This window comes from Pyxicephalus adspersus, chromosome 2 (assembly GCF_032062135.1).
Source record: "Pyxicephalus adspersus chromosome 2, UCB_Pads_2.0, whole genome shotgun sequence".
NCBI lineage: Eukaryota > Metazoa > Chordata > Amphibia > Anura > Pyxicephalidae > Pyxicephalus > Pyxicephalus adspersus.
Genome location: NC_092859.1, coordinates 85,441,526 through 85,451,643, shown reverse-complemented (window position 1 = coordinate 85,451,643; position 10,118 = coordinate 85,441,526). Strand labels below are relative to the sequence as shown.

Here is a 10,118-nt window from a genome sequence, read left to right as displayed (position 1 = left end):
TATATCTCTAATGAAGGCTTTTTAATGATTTTCTGAATCAAAAACTGTAAGCCAGCTAAGCACCTGGTCAGTTTTACTGTGAGTTGAGTATCTTGAACCTATTAGGTGGAATACAAGTCAGATGGGTATTTATTTTTTATTTATTTTTTTAATTCATAAAAGACACACATAACAGCTGATACATCAGACTTGTGTAAATACAAAAGTAGGGAGAAAATAAACATAGAAGTTATACCCATTACCATGTATTAGAAAGACTGGACTCTTGTTATCCACAATCAAAATGTATTGGTTGCTAGTTATTTAAACCAGTGAAAAAGTGATTTATATAAATTGTACATTCATTCCCCTGAACCTCAGTAAGAGTGTGTAAAATTACCTTCTTGAAAGGTAATTTCAGTCCTTCAGCAAACAACACAGTTGAAACGCATTTATAATAAACATTTTATCTGCCTAAATTTGTGAAACGGCGGAAATTCTCATGTTACCCACTCAGGCTGTTCTCTATGACGGCATAGCCTAAAGTGGATAACCACTAACAGTTCACATCCTCCCACACCCAACATAAAATTTCTACCCCCTGTAGCCCTCTAAAATAACTACACAAAGTGAAATTTCAAAATTTAGTCTTTTGAAGCAATACAGAAATTATCAAAGTTTGTTATTAAATGTTTGTCTGGACTGAATACAGTCACTATTGCAAATGTGTCTTCAATGGAAACCTAATTACCTACTGCCTTTTGTGACCAATAGACTATGTTAGAGTAATGTAACTGTTTCCTCTTTAAGGCATGTATTATTTTTTCATTTTTAAACCTAATCTATTCATAAAACGTTGCTGTTTGCATGGCCCTTATGCATGAATCTTATTTAATTTAAAGGCAATCTGCATGAATAGCTGTGAATTCAGTTATTACCATATTACATCCAGTTTGGAAGTAAATAAAACCTTGTGATGATGATAATGGCATTCACTAGTTCACCAAAGAAAAATAATTCTTTGGTGACATTTATTAATTTTATGGTCAGGATTAATTGTAACTGAGAACAGTAATCTGTAATAAGGAGAACTGCTCAATCACCGTTCTTTAACTACTGTTATTGCTATAAAATCTAGCCATGGTATTGTAAATTAATTACATTTGGAAATGGTACTATATTATACATATAATAGTATTTGCATCAAAACATGAACTGGAAACATCTGGAACATATTCCAAGGATTGAATATGTAGCCTGTTTCTTTACAAATCATTGAGTATTTCATCATGATGTATGTACACTTACTCCACAATCAGCTCAGAATAGCTATTGTCTTCTTGAAATGGATCAGATATATGGCATTCACATTGTCACCTGTGCACTTTGCTTTTCTAGTTTCAGGGAGGGATCTCACTTAGGAGCACATCTATTTAAGTGACATTACCGACTTTTAGGGAGGCTAAGTTGAAAATGATCTTTTGTTATGTGTTTCCTATTAAAAGTTTAGTTTTTTTATGCCAGATATCATTGTTTTCATACAATCCTGGTAAAAGTACATGCATGGCTTTCAGAACGTCATAGTGCACTACCAGCTCCATACAATTAATGCAGCTGCATTAATGCAACATGTAGCTACAATAGGGCCCTAAAGTTTGGGGGGAGTATATACTTTTTGTGATTACAAAAAAAACACACGTTAAAGCTCCTTACAACAACAATGCAATTGTTGATTTTGTGTATTATACTTGTACTCCTGCACAACAGGCACACAACCAAGCATTGAATCCTACGCATATACACTTATGTGGAGAAAACCTTTAAGCTACTTGTGGCTATAGAACCACCTATTCTCTTGAAACTGTTCAAGAGGATCAAGTTATGGTACTGCCTCATTGTAGAGAAAAGCAAGTGGCAAAATATATAAATAGTAGATGCAGCACAGAAATTGAATATAATAGAACAGAAGGATAATTGCATTAAGGTGAGTGTGGGTTTATTGCTGCTATTTTCTTAGATCATATTAAACTGATATATAATTTTTCATCATATTCAGAGTACATGGAATGCTATGTGTGGAGCAAAAAAGCTTGTATTGTTATATAATTGCTTGTCTACTTTGCTCCTTTAGAACTATTTTAGCTAGGAATGTAGGTGTATTTTGGGGAAAATGTTTAAAATGGACCTAGCAGCAGTAAGCAGATCTGCTTTACATGCCCAGGCCCTACCCAATCATGAATAGCATTCTTATAATAAAATATACTTTATATATACTACAATCAGGGCACAGCACATCAGTGGCATACTCGGACTAACTGTCACCATCCAAGGTGGAATTACCCCCTTCCGCCGAACATAAAAAATTATTAATGTTAAACTATAATTATAAAGCACCAAGATAATACACAGCACTGTATAATAAAGAGGGGTTGCAAATGACAGCCAGACAGATACAAACAATATATTTTATAATGAATAGCAAATAAATCTCTGTATTTTTTTTCTAAAAAACCATCATATCATTGTTAGTCTGGACAGAAGTTTGAGCTATTAAGAACAGATAACCATGTGACCATTCTTGTACAGTTATACACAGGCATTTTTTTTCCAATCTTGCTAATAAAATTTGCCAGTGTTTGTTGTGACTTAAACCTAAGTAAAATGACTGCATTTATTTTAGTTGTACACAGACAATGTTTTCCCATTGTTAATATCATTTATAGGTAACTGCGGTAACAGAAAGCAAGAGGTCATAGTATGCATTTTTTCACAAGGTAGCAAGAGGCAATTTCTTCCCAACCAAGCATGCGCCTTCTTTGCATTCTACAAATATGTAGTTTGTAATGTGTCTAATTACCTAAAATTTGCACTTGAAATTTTGTAGCCAAGTCCATGTGATGACAGATTCCTAAAACAGTGGCTATGGCAATACATATCCTTCATGGCCCATTAGGTGAATGTCTGGTGCGACACTGACATGTCCATATGTTGATATCTATTATCCTCCTGAACGCTGCACTGGCTAATAAGTTCCACGGTTGGCACCTCTTTGGATCTTTCCACTCATTCCTCTTTACACCAGTACCACACTTAGTACCACTCTCCAATGACAGCAACACAGCAAAGCTGTTCCACTACTCAATACGTTATGTGTGGTCTCAGATGCTGACATGCTATACTCCATCTAATCAGTCTGGTTGGCATTGTTCACCCTATCTAATTCAATATTGCACATGCTGCTGTGCCTGTACTAGGAAGGAAAAGCAGTACTGGGACTCTGACAATCCACATTGCAAGGATATTGAGTTTCTTGGCCCTGGGCAGTTGCAGCTTATTAGGGACACAAATGTCACTTGTTGAAGTCTATGGAGGAGGCAACTCAGGTATGACTCTAGTTGTTGACACAGACCATCAGTCTAGTCTAGCATCCACTCTGGCAAACATGGCAAGCTGTATGCTTGCTTGTTTTTGCAGTCGCAAGCATATTGTTTTTAATGAACCGAAAATGGCTACAGTATAGCCACACTCCTGCACCCTCAAACACCTGCATACATCTCTTTATTCCCTACTGTAGCTGCCAAGCACAGCAGCAGCAGAACCAAGAGTAGGGTCAACTTACAACTACCTTATGGACATGATGTCTACTTATTGCCAGCCATGACAGCAGCATGGGGGTTGAGAGCTTGAATATTATAACATAGGGGAAATTATCTCATTTTATGTGGAATGCCTCCAAGTGCCAGATTAGTTGACTCTTGCTCTGATAGATTCTTTAACCAAGAAACTTGATGTTTGGGCAAAATTGTATGTATGCCATTCAGGTGCTGTCTTGTCCACACTGGTGTGAGTTGTTAGTGTGGTGTGTGGAATTGTTTTTCTAAAATCCTCCAATGTTTAGTAAAACTGATACTAGCTGTCAAAAGTATCTAAAACTAGCTAAATAGCTAAATAAACCATTCATAGTGATTTACCACCAGTAATATAAATTTTAAACCTTTTTTCTTTTTTAAGTTTGAATTGTGAGTGGATTCTTGAAATCGGTCTAAAACAAAAGTTTTTTTTTTTGTTTTGTTTTTTTTCCAAGCCCCTTTAATAATTACCTATTCTTAACACACAGTAAACTGTCTTTTAAACAAGCCATTTACCCTGCCTAATGAGAACATGTAAATAATTTATATCCATAGTCTGTATACCATAGTGTGTATCCATAGTCTGGGCACAGGTTCAGTTTAATTCTGTATGGTACAGAAAATTTTGCTTGCAAATGCTAATGGATATTGTTTCACATAAAGTGATCATAAAGTGAAAGATATGCTTTCCTCCAGTGTTTCCTTAACAAATCTGTAGTCACTTGTAGTTATTATGATGTCCTAGTTCCTGTGTTCCTGTGTTCTATGACAAGGTAGCTACCCTAGAGAGATGAGAAACGATGGTCAATATCTAATATAGCAGAACTCTGTTTATTTAATAGAAGTTCATACAACTCTTTAAAAGGTCTAATTCATTTACTGCATTTTCTGCTATCAGTTTTTAAAATGGTGACCCTAATGATAATGATGGACCTAAACAAATAACTCTCATCTGGATGCTGCTATAAAAAAAAAACACATTAATGAAAGAGAATGGAATGGTTTGTATCATGATTACAAGTTGATTAGTCCTAGGGCTAGGTCATAAATAATTCATTAATTTCTCTAGTTTATACAGGACCTAGATTTTATAAAGGATTTTAACCTTTCCTGCTGCCTTTCAGTTAATAATCCTAATGGCTAAAGTGCAATTTGGCATCAGGCATAGCACCGAAATTTACAGACCATGAAGGCAAATCATTTAATAATATTGCAATATAACCTCAGTAAATCTAATGTGGAACAACAACCTGCTCTATTAAATGTGGCTTAGTGACACAGCATGCTATTAAACCAATCTTGCCATTTTATCTTAAAGGGAAAATGTCCTAAAATATATGTTTACACATAGGATATACTAGCAGAATTACAGACGCATTATTTTTTATTGCTGGATTATAAGATTTATTAGTATACAATAGGGCCCTAAAGCCTTGCTGAGTTATAGTTCAAAACACTATAGATTTCATCCTTAATTAGGAGCCCTTCCACAATGAGTAAGTAATACTTTATCCAAATTATGATTTGTGGTTTATACTCAGTACTTTATTTTAAACAGTAAGGTATTCAGGAACACCTTGCTTATTACTAAACAAGGTAATATTCCAATATATTATTGTAGGTAGAGAATGCGAATATTTAAAACCATATTTTGTTTCACTATATAAATACATAAGTACTAGTGCATTTATTATTCAGATAAAACCACTCTGTTTGCAGGAATAAATGGTCACTCGGCATTGTTATCGTTTTTATTGCATCCTAGATTTCCTTACAGAGAAAATCATTCTTTAGTCCCTGATTTACTGTGCTTGCATGTTGGTGGATTTGTGATGGATCAGTTGTAGCTCAGGTGTCACAGTATGTGAGCTTCTTGTTATTGTGAAAACATATTGAAGTTATTTAGTATGTAGGTCATTTAAGATATTACAAAAATAAGATGGTACATTTCCAGCCACTTATCCAACAAACTATTTATATGCCCAAGTATACTGTGCAGCCTTCCCCAATAATACAGTTTAGAGTAATGTAGCATCTCTTATTGAAAACACTCATATTTAGCTTTTATATAAATATATAGCTTTTACTCATATATAGCTTTTTCATATATGGTAGCAAAGGGTTTACTGGGTGCCAGGAAAACTATTCATGGACATTACACCACTAGTAGCCTAAACTATTGACAGACTAAAACTATGGGTGAATACCATATAACTTCAATAAAGGACTTTATGGAGAGTACAAAATTCATGTTTTAATTAGTGATAGTTTTTTTGCCCATGTTCCATTGACAGATCTGCTAAACTGATAAACATTTCAGGTAATCAAATATTTGAAAAAATAATAATGTCTTAGCAACAGCTGTATTAATTTATAAAAACTCTATTGAATATGTTTGCATACCATGTTTCAAAAGTTTCATGTCAGTAACTTGATAAAGTTGACTACATACTGTTCTGTTAAGATAATATTACAAGTCTTGCCTGTAGTATAGATAGTAATGTACATTAGAATTAGTACATGTTTATGGTATGCACAGCATTTCAAAATACTAATTTAGCCTGTCATTGTAGGATTTTTTAGGATTTAGTTGAGCATGATAAGAGTTAATTTGTTCCCTTAAATACACCATAGCTGCAACAAGCAAATTGTTCATGCCCACAAGCACTTTGGAACTTTGTGTAATACTGAAGCAATTTGCATTACCTAATTTTGTCATAATCTTGTTTAAGATCATCAGCCCTGCAAGAATGTCTTTTTATTGGAATCCTTTTGGCTGATTTAGCATTTATATGCAATGGTAACAAATGCTTAGCCACTCTTCTTCTTTAGTATTTAATAGCTGAACAGTTTAACCTTCACTACTTGAGTCATATATACACAAAGGACATGTGCATATTGTATGTTCTACAGGCTGATATGCACTGGTCCATTTCACACTGATTTACTAAATATTCAACTTCCTGTCCTAGGGTAGTAGTTCATTGCTAGGGTTTACATACGCCTGAGGGCAAACTTAACAGTGGTAACTCCCATATTTCAGTCCAATGAAATACATTTTAAAGAATATTGAGTACTCTAAAAAAAAATATTCTCATGTTTGGAGGTTAGTGTACATGCCTAATGGTGTTATTAGATAATATTAAAAATTGATGCTATTTCAGCGCCAATATTTCAGGTCTGTGAGATCTGACAATATTTTTGACTCATGTTGAAGTAAATAATGGACACTTTAATATGGTAAAGTGAAATTAGATTACAGTTTAGAATAAGGGTCGAATGCCTCCCATGCCAATACTATATCTCTAGATTTTATCAGGATAATTAAAGTAAAAATACAGTTTATTCCTTTTAGTATTGATAGATCATTCAGCAAAACATTTCTTGTGCTATTTCATCACTTGAACATTTCTTGTGCTATCTAAATGTAAATGTAAATGAAAGATTCATTTTATATGTAAATATAAATATATATATATATATATATATATATATATATATACATACACACACACACTATAGGGTACTCGCTACAAATACATACATCCCAAAAACAAAAAACCTTCAATAAAAGAAATGAGACCAATTGCATTTTTTTTTCATTATGCAGAAAGAACATCACCTGAAAGAACCTGCCTAGTTTTTGTTATAAAGATTTATTTACAATATAAGCCTTCTCGCACCAGGAATTAGCCAAGAGTACTTTTCTGCTGCATGATCAGGTAGGACTGGTCAATAAAAAGGTTTAGTAAATCTTTGTGAGATTATTTCTCCTAATATTTAAGGCAAAAGACAATAATTTATAAAACAATACTCCTAATGTCACTTTGCACAACACATTGATTTATAATAATTCAATATCTAAACACATAAGTAATACCAGGTTGGCTGATTCAAAGTAATGAGATTATATATAATTCCACATTTCAAACATGTTCTCATTTGTAATCTTTTGCATAGCTGGGAACATCAATGCCGTAAATATTTAATATACCTTGAGGCAAGGACATGCATGCAATTTTTTTTTTTTTTTTAAACCTTTACATTAAGTTGCACTATCTGATTTGAAAGTGCCCAGGATTCTCCTTTTTTATAGAATGGGTTTTGTAGTCCATTAGAAATACAGCATCATAAAAGTCAGTGTCACAGAGAAAAACAGTATGGAGATCACACAGCAACTAGCAAGCATCTTAATATATATACACATGAAAATTCTCTTCTGTCCAGGATGTTCATGTCTAGGGATGTCATTAACTCCTTATGCACTACATCTTTCCTCTTTGGTTGTTAATGTTATTCTGCCTTTACTGCTTTCTGTAGTGATGAAGATGTTAATAAATTAGAAGATTAGTGTTTCGCAAGCAATTAGGTATCCAATAAATCAACTCGGCTTGTAAGTGCTGGAATCGTGGTGTAAATATTTTAATGACTACCACATCCATGCGCATGAATAATTGAGTTATGATTCATTTTTCATTTGCATGCTTTGCTTTGGTGTGATCAACTAATCTCTCTGTGTCACATAAACGCAGTGCAATGTCTCTTCCTATTTTTGTTTCACTCAACAAGGTCTTTTGTAAAACATAACCATGAGGAATAGTTGTCATTTTATATACACATAGGGTTTTTCTTGGTCTAATATTTTTATTCTATGGGGCATGTAAAAAAGAATAGAAATTTCTTGTTATATATGGTTTAATTCCACAATACTATATGTTCGTGTAGGAAAGAATTGGTATTTAGTAAAAATATCTGTTTGACATTTAACACGTCAATGTAACAGCTGCTTTTCGTGCATTAACCTGTTTACATGAAAAATTCAGTGACTGTTACTATTGTATATTTTATTTTTGTTTAGCTTTATTTTAACTAATATGTTCTGCACTGAACAAAGGTATAATAATAAAGCCCTTAGATAATATATATTTTAAACCTACTGCATACACAATAGTGCTGAAGATGCTCACCTTATCAGATCACAACATTCCATTACATTTTCTTGCCACTATTATTTTGGCTTTGGTTGAGAATGAATAATCTGCAGGCTATAATAATATAACAGGGGGTCTGGTCACTAACGTTCTTGGCTTTGCCTATTGTTGCAGCAAAAGCAAAACAAAAAAAAGTAGCCTTGACTTGGTTCTCCTGCTGCAATTTCAGTGATATAAAATACATTAGAAGTAGAACTGTGAAAACCTATAATGGCTGCAGTAGGAGTATAGATCAGAGAACTGTTGATTTTGCAGTCAGTAAAGTATACCCTAATATGTAGTTTATTCTGAAGCACTGCTGAAAACATGAAATACCAGCTTTTGATTGGACTTATTATTAAATACTCAGTAAATGTGCGAAGTGAGCATACCTAAGAGAAGGTAAATTGATGTAGTATGCATAGCCAGTTGTTAATTTTATAACTATCCAATAATTATAGGTTTGAAAATACTTTAGGTTTTTTTTTTTTTTACAAATAAAGTAAAGTGGAGCTAATTAGTTTTTTTTTTTTGTTCACGGGTATATTAATACGCAATGATGTATACTTTTACTAAAATACTCCTATCTATAAATTAGAGCACTATTTTTACTGCAATGCAAGCTTGACGGTGTTTCATTGTTGACATTTAACTGCAAAGCTTACTAAGCACTAACTGATTTTTTTTATCTACACAATGCCATTTTAACCACTATTACATCTGCTCACTCCAGTATTGATTATGTTCTAGAACACTGAAAGCCCAAGAACTAAGACTGAAGTGTCGCTGGCAAGCAGTTTAGACTCCAGTGGCTGATTGCTTTATTCACAGAAATAGCATTACGAAAATGTTTATTTAGATTAATTCTTCTATAAAATCCAGGTGGTTATGGTTTGATTTTTTTCTGTCATATATCTGTTATACAGGGTATTGAAATTATTTATAAACGTGAAATATTTTTTAGAATAGGGTGTACAGTATTACTAGGTAGACTCTTTTTATACCAATGATTTGGTACGTTGAACGATGTCTGTCTTAGCTGGACAACCATAGTAAGTATGTCATTAGAGAGTTAGGTCACCTTAGCCCTGTTCTGTAATATATTCTGAAGCATTCTCTCTCAGGGGAGAAGTCCTGAATCCTGAAAGGGGTCCCAGTGAGTTGAGCGGTCCCCCCTGTAGCCTTGGCTTAGAGAGTGTAACTTCATGCCTTGTGTCTGGAGGCTATTTCCCTCAACTAATGCTGCTATAGGGTAACAAAAAAAATTCTGGTTTCTGTGGTTGTATTGTTTCTGTCGATGCTGTAAACACCTGTAGGTCAGTTGTAAGCAGGCACATACCCAGCAACTGCTGTAGGAGCTCTGTCATGGAACTGGGTATTCTACATTATTAAATTATCTACATTTGAAGCCCATTCACACCAGTAGCATTAGACAGTGGTGCAAAAAGCAGTCCCAAAGCAAGCAAATCCTTCTCTGCCCAAGACATTGCCACCTACTTTAGAGATAAAATAGACAAAATCAGACATGATGTCTCTGCCC

The 10,118-nt window shown here is 33.9% G+C and overlaps 1 protein-coding gene across 6 annotated transcripts in view; it reads left to right on the top strand.

Moving 5' to 3' along the window:
• Positions 1-10,118, top strand: part of GRIP1 (glutamate receptor interacting protein 1) — a 240,039-nt gene that overhangs the window by 180,441 nt on the left and 49,480 nt on the right. The window lies entirely within an intron of this gene.